General features: G+C 50.4%; 1 protein-coding gene across 1 annotated transcript in view; it reads right to left on the bottom strand.

Annotated features, from left to right (window-relative positions):
* The window catches only part of CCDC85C (coiled-coil domain containing 85C), a 125,351-nt gene that overhangs the window by 23,475 nt on the left and 87,076 nt on the right, over nt 1-14,800 (bottom strand). The gene's annotated exons all lie outside the window — the stretch shown is intronic.

The raw sequence follows: 14,800 nt of genomic DNA, 5'->3' as shown, positions 1-14,800 counted from the left end.
CTTTGGATTCAATATCTTCCTGAATGATCTCTACTACCTACTTCTCTACATCCACCCGGTAATCTATAGTTATTGTGATGATCCTTTATCTGTCATGTCCCATGGATTAAGGAAATATTTATACACATAGAGACGCATTTCAGAAGGTAACCATACCGTGTTATATGGGTGTAGTTTTGCTTCCTCACACAGCTATACATAGTCTCACTTATTGTAAAAGACACGTTATTTGGGCGACTTTAATCCTGCTTATTTGGCAGGTTGTGTCCATGTCATCGCCAATGTGTTTAGAAGAAGCCCAATCTAATTATGACATCTGTCACATCGGGAAGGATTAAGGAAGATCACAGGATGGGGTGGATTTTCTACAATTTTATTAAACCCTTCCACTCTTTTGAAAACCAGTCCAAAAACTGGAAGAAGCACCTGTCCAGGAAGGGGTTATGTAAACTCCACCTAACCACGCATGACCTAACCCAAAAGAGTTCCTTCTCACCTCTCATAAACTTCTCAGATGTTCTGTATTATTATATCACATACTACATATTGTCCAGAACACCTTCAAGGACTAATCCTCATATAATAGATATGGTCTGTGTGTTAGGAGGTGTCACAAACTGATCACGCACAGAGGAAATATATAAACCCTCTTGTATGTACCGTAGGAACAAGTATGAAGGATAGCCCCACTTGTCTTCTGGATCCTCACTTTAGGTCACTGAACACTCATCCCAGGACATGGGACCACTCCCATGCAGATTCAAGGTTGTGCCTCTACAGACATATTCCAGCACATGGGATCATTTCACACCAGATACAAGGTCATACCTCCAAAGACACCTCCCAGCACATAGGACCACTACCATCCAGATACAAGGTCATGCCTCCATAGACACATCTCAGGACATGGGACCACTTCCATCCAGATACAAGGTTATGCCTCCATAGACACATCTTCGGACATGGTACCACTTCCCTCCACAATACAAGGTCATACCTCCAAAGACACATCCCAGGACATGGTACCACTCCCATCCAGATACAAGGTTATGCCTCCAAAGACACATCTTAGGACATGGGATCACTTCCCTCTAGATACATGGTCTTGCCTCCATAAACACATCCCAGAACATGGGAGCATTTCACGCCAGATACAAGGTCATGCCTTTATAGATGAATCCCAGGACATTGGACCGATTCCCTTCAAATACAAGGTCATGCCTCCATATACTCATCCCAGGACATGGGACAACCACTCCAAAGACAACAGATAATGCCCACCATATATGAAGAGGCCTCTTCTTTCCTGATATCTATTTATGCCATTTTACACTCACTTTCGGCCATGAAGTTCACCTGAACCAGTTCCTACCACCCTGGGCATGGATCTATTCTTTAATAATATTAGATCAAAGCATCTTATACCAGAAGACATGGGTCCACTCCCATGAGGATACCAGTGGATGCCACTATACAAAAAGAAAATGGGATCCAACATTCCCCCATATACCCCTCATGATGATGTTATTTGCTGATAGGACATGGGGCCCACTTCCATCCTGGGTTTATCATCTTGACACTTTTTTTCTCATCTATCCCCTTGCAGGAGAGACAGAAGGCACAGCCTAATGTTTGGCCCAAATGTTTTGGGGATTAAGCAGCAAAATAAGCTAAAACCCCTGTCCTCTGCGCATCTCTCTGCATATAGGAGCCTACATTTGACAACACACCAGTGGGGTAACGATGCTTGTGGGCCCCAATTTCCAACAGGACCCCCGAACTACCACAGGTCTTTAATAGCATTGGTCTTCTCATATGGGCCAAAGAGACCTTTTGACCCTCTTAAGCTCCAGGACCTGGGGGGGCAACTTCACTCTTTGTACCAATTATAGTTACACTCATGCCAAAAACCCAACACCTGGCCTTCTCTTGGCGCTGTGGTGCTTATGAAGATCAGGAGGTCTGCGCACGTAAATCACCAACTGCAGCTATGGCCCCCAATATGTGAGCCCCATATCAGCCCCATACTCTATAAGGTTTACAACTAATTATATATATACGGTGCTGGCCAAAAGTATTGGCACCCCTGCAATTCTGTCGGATAATACTCAGTTTCTTCTTGAAAATGATTGCAATCACAAATTCTTTGGTATTATTATCTTCATTTATTTTTCTTGCAATGAAAATATACAAAAGAGAATGAAACAAAAATCAAATCATTGATCATTTCACACAAAACTCCAAAAATGGGCCAGACAAAAGTATTGGCACCCTTAGCCTAATACTTGGTTGCACAACCTTTAGCCAAAATAACTGCGAACAACCGCTTCCGGTAACCATCAATGAGTTTCTTACAATGCTCTGCAGGAATTTTAGACCATTCTTCTTTGGCAAACTGCTCCGGGTCCCTGAGATGTGAAGGGTGTTTTCTCCAAACTGCCATTTTGAGATCTCTCCACAGATGTTCTATGGGAATCAGGTCTGGACTCATTGCTGGCCACTTTAGTAGCCTCCAGTGCTTTCTATCAAACCATTTTCTAGTGCTTTTTGAAGTGTGTTTTGGGTCACTGTCCTGCTGGAAGACCCATGACCTCTGAGGGAGACCCAGTTTTCTCACACTGGGCCCTACATTATGCTGCAAAATTTGTTGGTAGTCTTCAGACTTCATAATGCCATGCACATGGTCAAGCAGTCCAGTGCCAGAGGCAGCAAAGCAACCCCAAAACATCAGGGAACCTCCACCATGTTTGACTGTAGGGACCGTGTTCTTTTCTTTCAATGCCTCTTTTTTTTTCCTGTAAACTCTATGGTCAGATGAGACAAAAGTAGAGCTTTTTGGGAAAAGCCATCAACAGAGAACATTCTTCTAAAACGTTTTAGACTTTCTCCTCAGGTAAGTTTTGGCAAACTCCAGCCTGTCTTTTTTATGTCTTGGGGTAAGAAGTGGGGTCTTCCTGGGTATCCTACCATACAGTCCCTTTTCATTCAGACGCCGACGGATAGTATGGGTTGACACTGTTGTACCCTCGAACTGCAGGGCAGCTTCAACTTGTTTGGATGTTAAGGTCCAGTCACACTAAGCAACTTACCAGCGATCCCAACAACGATAGGGATCGCTGGTAAGTTGCTAGGAGGTTGCAACCTGACCTGGCAGGGATCGCTGGAGCGTCGCTACACGAGTTGCTGGTGAGCTCACCAGCAACCAGTGACCAGCCCCCAGCGCCTTGTGGAAGATCCTGCGCTTTGTAACTAAGGTAAATATCGGGTAACCAACCCGATATTTACCTTGGTTACCAGCGCACGGAGCTACACGTGCAGAGAGCAGCGCACACTGAGCACTGGCTCCCTGCTCTCCTAGTTACAGCACACATCGGGTTAATTACCCGATGTGTGCTGCAGCTACATGTGCACAGAGCAGGGAGCAGCGCACACCGCTTACCGCTGGCTCCCTGCTCTCTTAGCTACAGCACACATCGGGTTAATTAACCCGATGTGTCCTGCAGCTACATGTGCACAGAGCAGGAGCCGGCACTGACAGTGAGAGCGGCGGAGGCTGGTAACAAAGGTAAATATCGGGTAACCAAGGACAGGGCTTCTTGGTTACCCGATGTTTACATTGGTTACCAGCCTCCGCAGAATCCGGCTCCTGCTGCCTGCACATTTAGTTGTTGCTGTCTCGCTGTCACACACAGCGATCTGTGCTTCACAGCGGGACAGCAACAACTAAAAAATGGCCCAGGACATTCAGCAACAACCAACGACCTCACATCAGGGGCCAGGTTGTTGCTGGATGTCACACACAGCAACATCGCTAGCAACGTCACAAAAGTTGTTCGTTAGCAGCGATGTTGCTAGCGATGTTGCTTAGTGTGACGGGGCCTTTAGTCGAGGTTCCACCATCCGCACAATCTTGCGTAGAAATCTCTCGTCAATTTTTCTTTTCCTTCCACATCTAGGGAGGTTAGCCACAGTGCCATGGGCTTTACACTTCTTGATGACACTGCGCACCGTAGACACAGGAACTTTCAGGTCTTTGGAGATGGACTTGTAGCCTTGAGATTGCTCATGCTTCCTCACAATTTGGATTCTCAAGTCCTCAGACAGTTCTTTGGTCTTCTTTCTTTTCTCCATGCTCAATGTGGTACACACAAGGACACAGGACAGAGGTGGAGTCAACTTTAATCCATGTCAACTGGCTGCAAGTGTGATTTAGTTATTGCCAGCACCTGTTAGGTGCCACAGGTAAGTTACAGGGGCTGGTAATTACACAAATTACAGAAGCATCACATGATTTTTCAAACAAACAGTGCCAATACTTTTGTCCACCCCCTGTTTTATGTTTGGTGTGGAATTATATCCAACTTGGCTTTATGACAATTTTTTTAAAAATTTTTCATTGAAGGCAAAATAAATGAAGTCAATAATGCCAAAGAACTTGTGATTGCAATCAATTTCAGGAAGAAACTGAGTATTATCTGACAGAATTGCAGGGGTGCCAATACTTTTGGCCAGCACTATATATATATATATATATATATATATATATATATATATATATATATATATATATATATATATATATATATATATATATATATATTATATATATATATATATATATATATATATATATATACTGCATATACATATATCAGCTTCACAAGATAAATGATGAAAAAGAAATCCAGGATTCCTTTATAACTCATAGTTTGGACACTGCTGATTTTTAGTAGATTCACTCCAATATTCTGCCAACACGCACATTTTCTTCCTACTTACTGGGAAATTAAATTATTAGCGCTAATTGGAAGAAGCTAGAAAATGTTCTGGAGATGATGAGGACATTGATTCTTTGTGGACATCTATTAATTAGGGGGATATATAAGATTTTTGCCTAGAGGGAAAACTCGGGAACATCTCAGGGGGTGCAAAATGTGATATTTAAGTTAAAAATCCATGCACACATGCAGGTTACTTTGCCGCACATGGTTCCCCTTCCTTCCTGATACTAGTTCATGATACCGTACACCATTTCAGGACATGGGGCCCCTAAAATGGATCATGTCACCTTAAGGCAGGGACAACATGGCTCCTTTGGAGAGGTCCATGATCGCTACATGCCACATTGCAACTATATAAAGCAAGTCACCAAAAATCTAGGACCAACTCTTTGTAGCATGATTGCGGTACCCTAAGAATCGCAATGCAATCCCATTCCCCTGCATTGTCGCAGTGGCACATACGATCTTTGGCCATACAGCCAAGTTACAGTGTGGCTGCAAACTCAGTCCATCCCAAGAAGTGGAGTCCACTTCCCTCCGAATATTAGTTCACGTCATTATTCGCCCACTTCCATCCTTCTACTGGTGGCCACCATCCTGTTCCAATTTCTACTCCCTAAAACCAGAAGTTTTAAGCAATATAATACTATAAAACACCCCCCCTAAATAAGAGGACAACACCCTAACAAGGAAAAAAAAAAAAAGTCCTCATGAGCGTAAAAAAAAAGCCAAATAACCACCTATGACTGTTGAGTTTATCTTTGCGTCTATGTCGAATCCACCTGCCTTTGAGACAGAGAAAACAGATTGTTTGGTCTTGTGCGTTTGTTAATCCCCTCTATCCGGGCGGTTACACAGAAGACATGAGGCCCCCTCTTATGTCAGGAGCAGCTGTCATCTTCAGCATCTCAGGTCACAATCCCGGCCACTGGAACAACACAACGAGCCATTGTCTGTCACCTGTACACTGGGCAGATGGACGCTGCAGGCCATCGACACCTCCTCCTGACCTACAGGAGACATCGGCTGCGTGACCGGTGTCGGCACAGATCTCCAGCCAGACATGACGAATTCTGATACCTGTTCCTGGAACAGGTCCAATTCTAAGCACCCACCACCATGGACCTCAAAAGGCCATCATTCTAATCTGAGCTCACTTCCATTATCCTCCTATGTAAATTAATTACTCAGCCTTTGGAAATTAGGATTATATGTTGAGGGTGCGTGCAAGGGAAAGCCACGGCCATTAGATGCTTTCTCCTCTGTAAACCCATAACGCGGATAGGAAGAGACAATTCCGGACTTTGCGGGATGAATGTGCTCTATTTTCAGTCGTCGGAGGTTGACCCAATAATAAGTGTTTGAAGCAGAAGTAATGTGCTGCTATGGTAATGGTCCTCTCTGCCTCCTGCCAAACTTCACGTGCAATCACATCACTTTTCTCTCTCCTTGTCAGGCAAAGCGGAAGATTCTTAACTCTGCTCGTCCCAACTAAAAACAGGCAGAAGCTCGGGAAATGGGATTCTGTGCCGCACATTCAATAGGATTCTGTAGACCCACCGGTCCAGTGACCCTATACTGTACACCATAAGACCAACTGACACCTCAAAAGACCTAAAGTACATATTGTATAGGACTGAACCCTAGCACCCAAGGACCTATAGGGCCATTTATCCTGTAGACTTAACCCATAGTTTTATTGGACCTTCGATAACATAGAAGTGACCCCCAGTCTTACACTTTTTATAATACAGTCAACTCTATGGTATAATGCGATAGATGGGGGTCAACTCTATTGTATTGACCTCTATTTTCAGTGGACCTACTATAGAAATCACCCTTAGTTCTACTGAACTTATAAGATACTTAAGGCCAAAGAATTAACCCCCTATGTTCAGTGGATAGGACACTGTATACCATACAACTGATCCATTGTTTCTGTATCTCTATAGGATATTATATACTACAGGGCTGACCCACAGCTTTAGTGGATCTACAAGAAACAGTATGGTATAGGGTTGACCCATAGCTTAGGTGGACCTCCAAGAAACAGTATGTTATAGGGTTGACCCATACCTTAAGTGGACCTCCAAGAAACAGTATCTTATAGGGTTGACCCATACCTTAAGTGGACCTCCAAGAAACAGTATGTTATAGGGTTGACCGATAGCTTTAGGGGACCTCCAAGAAACAGTATGTTATAGGGTTGACCCACAGCTTTGGTGGACCTCCAAGAAACAGTATGTCATAGAGTTAACCCATAGCTTCAGGGGACATCCAAGAAACAGTATTTATAGCTTTGACCCATAGGTTCAGTAGACCGCCAAGAAAAAATATGTTATAGGGTTGACCCAAAGCTCCAGTGGACCTCCAAGAAACAGTATGTTATACTATACGGTTCATCTACTGCAGACTCACTGAAACTATGGCTGTCCCATAGACCTGCAGAAACTATGGGTATGTCTTATGACTTGGTTGGTCACTCACTAGGTTAGTTGTAAGCTATAAATTATAGGTGCACAAACTATGGCTGAACCATAGGGTGTACACTGTACAGTGTCCATAGGTCCTATGGTAAGCCCTATGATAGCTTGTATTTGGGTGAGCACTATGGTATAGCAGTGCGTAAAATATGGCTAAACATTTTATATACAGTGTATATGGCCACAGAGTACATGAATGAACCCTATGCAATAGAGCGTTGTCACAAACCACCGGGGGGGTCACTCAGAAATCCCCCGCGCTGGCTACCAGTACGTCACAATCGGGGGGTAACAAGTGGGGGTCACCCCTCCTTTATACCTCCCGACCGACAGACAGAGCACGTGACGCGCTCTCTAGCGCCCCTCTTATAGTCAGGCCAATTATGGAATTGCCCGACCATAAGCAAGGAGGCCGCTATACTACTTATGCCGATTATTGAAGGGTCCCCGGTGAGAGTAAGGTATATATTCCCCCGACCTCCGCGGGCGGAATATATAAAATCTCCCCGAATCTCACTGGCCTCCCCACAATAATCCTTGGCACAATTCGCTGCCACCAACCGATTTACGGTAACTATTAGCCGAACACACAGACGTGGGATTCAAGATCGAGATAACAGAACAGCCCAAGATTAATTATATAATTTAATCAGCCTAAAGCACACTAGAACTACAATATATACAATAGGGAATCTACAGAATATACATATGTCAGAGTACAGTTACAATCAAAGCATGGGTTACAAACAGGCATACACAGTTCCAGCAGTTACCTTGTTGCGTCTGGCCACAGGGGGGCGCTGTACCCAGGTTTCTAGGATCCTTCCCACAGATGTTTCCTACACGTGCCCCCAGCGAGAAGAACCCTGGAAAATGGCCGAAGTAGGGTTATCAACCTGGGCAGATCCAGGTCCCCTCCTACCTTAGTGACCTCACAGGGAGCACTGCTCCACCCCTGGCTTGAGTTATGGACAATATCCCAACCTGGAATATGGGCCATAACTTTGCCTGGGAGCGTCGTAGGCGGACGCCAATGCTCTCATTGTGACAGTTATGAATTTAGCTACAGAACGAGGGGACTCATGACCTGTCTGCCAGTTCCCCATTGGCTGATATCACGCCTGGGGCATTTCCCAATGTCCTGCTCCCATAAAAAGGGTGTGCCGGCATCGTCTGCATGCGGAGACACCATTTTTATGGTTGCCATATTTATCGGAAATATGGCTTGCGAGATATGAACCATTTTTTACTGGAGTCGTTCTGTCTGGCTATTTCCATAGCCTTGCTAACTAGCTAGCAGCTCCTACTACAGGGTGACGGCAGGGAGTCATCCTGTGTCCATTGTTCCCACACCACCTCATCTCCATATCACAGGACATGGCCATGGAGGTGTAAGTGGAACACTGAGAACAAGAAGGGAGGGGGCACTGCCAGGGAGTGATGAGGGATTATGACTGGAGTCATAATTCATCTTCATATCCCGGGATTTGCCTCACACCTCCCCCCTTTTGAGGGCGCTAGGGGGCAGCACACTCCGGTGTTCCCCCGTGCGCCCGTCCGCGACCTCTCCTTGTCGGGACAGCCCGTCTGCGTTACCGTGGTCACGGCCCCTTTTGTGGCGAATGGTGAAGTTGTATTGCTGGAGCGCAAGGCTCCATCGCAACAATCGCCCATTCGTCCCAGAGACGGTGTGCAGCCAGCTGAGGGGATTGTGGTCCGTCTCCACGATGAAGTGGCGCCCGTATAGATAGGGTTGCAGACGCTGCAGGGCCCACACTATGGCCAGGCACTCCTTCTCCATCGTGGAATAGGCAACTTCCCTTGGTAACAGCTTCCTGCTCAGGTACAGGACTGGGTGCTCTTGGCTCGCAGAGTCCACCTGGCTGAGCACCGCACCGAGGCCGAAGTCACTGGCGTCGGTCTGTACTACAAACGGCCGCGTGAAGTCGGCGGCCTGTAGCACGGGCGGGCTGGACAGGGCGTCCTTTAGGGCCCGGAAGGCTGTCTCGCAGTCCATTGTCCAATCGACTGCAGAGGGCAGCTTCTTCTTGGTGAGGTCCGTCAAGGGCTTTGCCAGGCTACTATAGCATGGAACAAACCTCCTATAGTACCCAGCGGTCCCCAAGAAGGACATCACCTGCTTCTTGGTCCTGGGGGTGGGCCAGGATGCGATGGCCTCCACTTTCTCAGGCTCGGGCTTCAGTGTTCTCCCGCCTACCCGGTGACCGAGGTACTGGACCTCGCTCATGGCCAGCTGACACTTTCCCGGCTTGATGGTCAAACCTGCCCGGTGGATCCGCCTGAGCACCTGTGCTAGATGCTCTAGGTGGTCCTCCCAGGTGGGACTGAAGACGGCAATGTCATCTAGGTACGCGGCCGCGTACCCTTCAAGTCCCTTGAGCAGGGTGTTGACCATCCGCTGGAAAGTGGCAGGGGCATTCCTCATCCCGAATGGCATCACCGTGGACTCGTATAGTCCAAATGGGGTAATAAAGGCAGAGCGTTCCCTGGCCTTGCGAGTCAGGGGGATCTGCCAATATCCCCGGCTCAGATCCATGATGGTCAGGTACTGAGCCCCGGCCAACTGATCGAGCAGGTCATCGATGCGTGGCATTGGGTACGCATCGGCGACCGTGACCGCATTGAGCCCCCTGTAGTCCACGCAGAACCGAGTGGTTCGGTCCTTCTTAGGGACGAGGACTACAGGCGAGGCCCAAGCGCTGTTGGATGCCTGGATCACCCCCAGCTTCAGCATCTCGTCAATCTCCTGGCGCATGTGTTGCTGCACCTCCAGGGAGACCCGATATGCTGAACGCCGGATCGGGGGATGATCCCCAGTGTCCACGTGATGGACAGCCAAGTCAGTCCTTCCGGGCTGGTTGGTAAACAACCCCCGGAAGGGGAGGAGGGTGGCCCACAGCTGGGACCGTTGGTCCTCCAAGAGCTGGTGGCCAACCTCCACATCCTCAATGGATCCGCCTGCCCTAACCTGGGCTAGCATATCCAAGAGGGTTTCCGCTTCTCCCTCCTCGGGCAGGTTGCACACGGGGAGCGCACATGCCTCCCGCTCGTGATGTGCCTTCATCATGTTCACATGGAAGGGCTTCCGCCTTCCACGGGCAGGGTCCAGGGTGACCAGGTACGTCACAGGGTTGAGCTGCTGGTACACGAGGTATGGGCCTTCCCAGGCTGCCTGAAGCTTGTCCTGTGGTACGGGGACCAGTACCCACACCTCTTGACCCACTTGGTAGGTCCTCTCACAAGCGTTCTGGTCGTACCAACGCTTCTGATCGGCCTGGGCTTGAGCCATATTGTCGTGTACCAGTTGCGTCAAGGCCTGCATTTTGTCCCGGAAGCGCATGACATACTCGATAACCGACACTCCAGGGGTGGCCAAATCCCCTTCCCAAGCCTCTTTCACCAGAGCCAGGGGGCCCCGCACACGTCGCCCGTACAGGAGCTCAAACGGTGAGAATCCTGTTGAGGCCTGTGGAACCTCCCGGTAAGCAAATAACAGGTGTGGGAGATACCGCTCCCAGTCACGCCCATGGGAGTCGACCAACATCTTAAGCATCTGCTTTAAGGTGCCATTGAACCGCTCGCACAGGCCATTAGTCTGTGGATGGTACGGGCTGGCCACCAGATGTCGCACCTGGACCTGCTTACAGAGGGCCTCCATCAGCTGGGACATGAATTGGGTCCCCCGGTCAGTGAGCATTTCCTGGGGAAAACCCACTCGGGAGAAAATCTCCAGCAATGCGGTGGCCACCTTGTCAGCCCGAATGGACGACAAGGCCACTGCTTCTGGGTACCGGGTGGCATAGTCCACTACCGTCAGTATGAAGCGTTTCCCGGAGCTGCTGGGGATGGCCAGCGGGCCGACCAGATCCACAGCCACCCTCCTGAAAGGCTCATCGATGATTGGCAGAGATACTAGTGGGGCTTTGGGGCGTGGCTCCGCCTTCCCCACTCTCTGACAGGTTTCACACGAACGGCAGTAGGCAGCCACATCGGCCCCCATTTTTGGCCAGTAGAAATGCTGGTTCAACCTGGCCTTGGTCTTAGCGATCCCTAGGTGTCCGGCCATCGGAATCTCATGTGCGATCCGCAACAACTCCGTCCGGAACGGATAGGGTACCACCAACTGTCGGTCCCTGGGCCACGCCTCCGGTGAACCCTGCTGGACCGTGGCCCGGTACAGCCGTCCTTGGTCCCAGACCACTCGCTCCGGGTCCGAGTCCGAGGGAGGCTGTGCCGCCTGCTCCTTAAGAGCTTTCAGGCTGTCGTCAGCTTCTAACGCTGCCTGAAACCCCTGACTAGATGTGGCCAGAATCGACGAGACTGTCACATCTTCAGTCAGTACCCCGGGACCTGTGTCCTGGCCTCCACCTGACTCGGCTGCCACTTGGTCAGAAGGGGAAGAGCTATCGGACCTCCGGGAGGCCCCTTGGCTTCCAGCACTCCCACTGCGGGTGACAGCGGCCACAGCCGCTGCGACCGTGGGTCGTGCCTGCTCCTCCTCCGTTCCTGACCAAGTCGCCGGTTCAGGCAGACCTACCTGGCTTCCTGACACCCCGGTTGTGGGGGAACCATGCACCGAGATCTTACCTGGGAGCACTTCCGCTCCTGGACCGGCCCCAATCTCACCTGCCTGTTCCCCTCCTGCAGCAACAGAACCCCGCTGTGAAATCTCTGGGGACCCCACATTTGCTGTGGTAGCCCCCACCCCACACACTGGTCCTCCCCCTGCAGCACCCTGCTCTCTGCTTATCCCTGCAGAGGGCAACAGATCCCAGCTCACAGGCTGGTTACTTGTAGAGGCATTGTCACACCTTTCTCTGACCCCCTCCCCTCCTGTCACAGCTGCAGCTGCGTGTGTGTCTATGGTGTCTGTGCAAGCAGAAATATCAGAGTTCACTCCCTCCTCCCTTACATCATTCATAGATAACACATTAACATTGTCAGGAGTCATGTCAGTACTGGCTGAAGGTTCAGCCCTTGGTTGGGGCCCGAACTGGGAGGTTATCTGCCCCAAATCTGTCCCAAGTAGCACGTTTGCAGGGATCCGATCAGTTACCCCCACCTCCCTCACCCCTCGCCCTGCGCCCCAGTCCACATAAATGTCAGCAACAGGCAGCGCCGGGTCAGTGCCTCCAATCCCGGAGACAGCGAGGGTTTTTCCAGGGATCAAGTCTTGGGGGGACACCATCTCAGGCCGCACCAGAGTCACCTCCGAGGCGCTGTCTCGCAGTCCCATGGTCACAGACCGGCCGACGGTGACAGGTTGGAAGCTGTCCAGGGACCTACCACCACCCCCACCCACACAATACACCTTGGGCGGCCCTTGGGATGGGGACGGAGCCGGGGCCTTGGGACGCTGAGGGCACATGGCCTTGAAGTGTCCAGGTAGGTTGCACTGGTGGCACCGTCTTGGTTCCGCCACGGGCCTGGAGAGGGGAGTTGAGGGGGACACCCCCTGCAGTCTAGGGGCAGGTGGGGCAGTCGCAGAGTTCATCTTACCCCCTCTCCAGGTGCTGCTGGTGGCTGCTCTCCTGGCCTCAGGGGCCCGGTTGTTGGTGTAGTCATCGGCAAGGGCAGCTGTAGCCGTGGACCCCTTTGGCTTCTGGTCTCGGATGAACTGGCGGAGATCCTCAGGGCAGTTCCACAAGAGTTGCTCCGTGATGAACAAGTCCAGGATCTCCGGTCCGGTGGAAAGCTGCAGGCCTTGGGTCCAGTGGTCGGCAGCTCGGGCAAGTGCCCGCCTGTGGTCAGCCCAGGAGTCCTTTGGTCCCTTCTGTAGGCTCCGGAACTTCTTGCGGTAGGACTCTGGAGTGAGGTTGTACTGTTGGATCAGGCCCCGCTTGATGGTGTCGTAGCCCTGATCTGCCTCCGCAGGCAAGTCCCCAAGGATATCCAGGGCCTTACCCCTTAAACGGGGGGTCAGGTATTTGGCCCACTGGTCCTTGTCCAGATGGTGCTGCAGGCAAGTCCGTTCAAAAGCAGTCAAGAAAGAGTCCAAGTCTCCATCCTTCTCCAGCACTGGGAAGTCCTCAACACGGACCTTTGGAAGTTTGGTGTCTCGAAGGTCACATGTGGCTGATGAGGGCCGGAGCTGAGCTAGCTGCAGCTGGTAGTCACGGTCTGCCTGTCGCTCTCGCTCTTCACGCGCTGCCTGCCGCTCTCGCTCCGCAGCCTCACGCTCTGCGTGCCGCTCTGCCCTGCGCTCTGCCAGGAGTTCCTTGTAGCCCTTCTGGTCTCCAGCCTGGAGAAGGGCCATAGCCATTTGAAGAAGGCTATCCGAGCCTCCCAGGCTCGGTGGAATGGCACGTGGTGATCTGCGGCACGCTGCAGAGCTAGGCGATTCACTGTCCCTTTCAGAGCGGAGGGCTGGCATCTGGCTCGTTGAGGAACCTTGGGTGAGCTCCTCCTCATCTTGTCCAGCAGTGCCAGGTTGCGCAATGTCCTCGGCAGAACGGTTTTCTGGCGTCGAGCTCCTGGAGGACTCGTGGGCAACCTCCTCATTGCTGTCCACAGCACCGTCCTCCCTCTCTTCGGCTCCTGCCTTAGCATTGGCCAGTTGCATAGCTCTGCTCCTGGTGCCATCAGCCATTCTTGCAGACTTTTGGTCACTGACACAGAACTGACACCTGATGCCTCCACACACCTTACAGTATCTGCACTCTGACACTCTAGTGTTGAGCTAGTCTGAAGACCCCAGCAGCCACAGCTGCTGCAGGCAGTCTTTAGTGTCTGGGAGTATGGGTCTCACACTCACACACACTATTATCTCGATCCCACCGCTATGCCACCAATATGTCACAAACCACCGGGGGGGTCACTCAGAAATCCCCCGCGCTGGCTACCAGTACGTCACAATCGGGGGGTAACAAGTGGGGGTCACCCCTCCTTTATACCTCCCGACCGACAGACAGAGCACGTGACGCGCTCTCTAGCGCCCCTCTTATAGTCAGGCCAATTATGGAATTGCCCGACCATAAGCAAGGAGGCCGCTATACTACTTATGCCGATTATTGAAGGGTCCCCGGTGAGAGTAAGGTATATATTCCCCCGACCTCCGCGGGCGGAATATATAAAATCTCCCCGAATCTCACTGGCCTCCCCACAATAATCCTTGGCACAATTCGCTGCCACCAACCGATTTACGGTAACTATTAGCCGAACACACAGACGTGGGATTCAAGATCGAGATAACAGAACAGCCCAAGATTAATTATATAATTTAATCAGCCTAAAGCACACTAGAACTACAATATATACAATAGGGAATCTACAGAATATACATATGTCAGAGTACAGTTACAATCAAAGCATGGGTTACAAACAGGCATACACAGTTCCAGCAGTTACCTTGTTGCGTCTGGCCACAGGGGGGCGCTGTACCCAGGTTTCTAGGATCCTTCCCACAGATGTTTCCTACACGTGCCCCCAGCGAGAAGAACCCTGGAAAATGGCCGAAGTAGGGTTATCAACCTGGGCAGATCCAGGTCCCCTCCTACCTTAGTGACCTCACAGGGA

The sequence above is a fragment of the Anomaloglossus baeobatrachus genome, chromosome 12, assembly GCF_048569485.1.
Source record: "Anomaloglossus baeobatrachus isolate aAnoBae1 chromosome 12, aAnoBae1.hap1, whole genome shotgun sequence".
Taxonomy (NCBI): domain Eukaryota; kingdom Metazoa; phylum Chordata; class Amphibia; order Anura; family Aromobatidae; genus Anomaloglossus; species Anomaloglossus baeobatrachus.
This window is presented reverse-complemented; position numbering and strand designations above follow the sequence as displayed.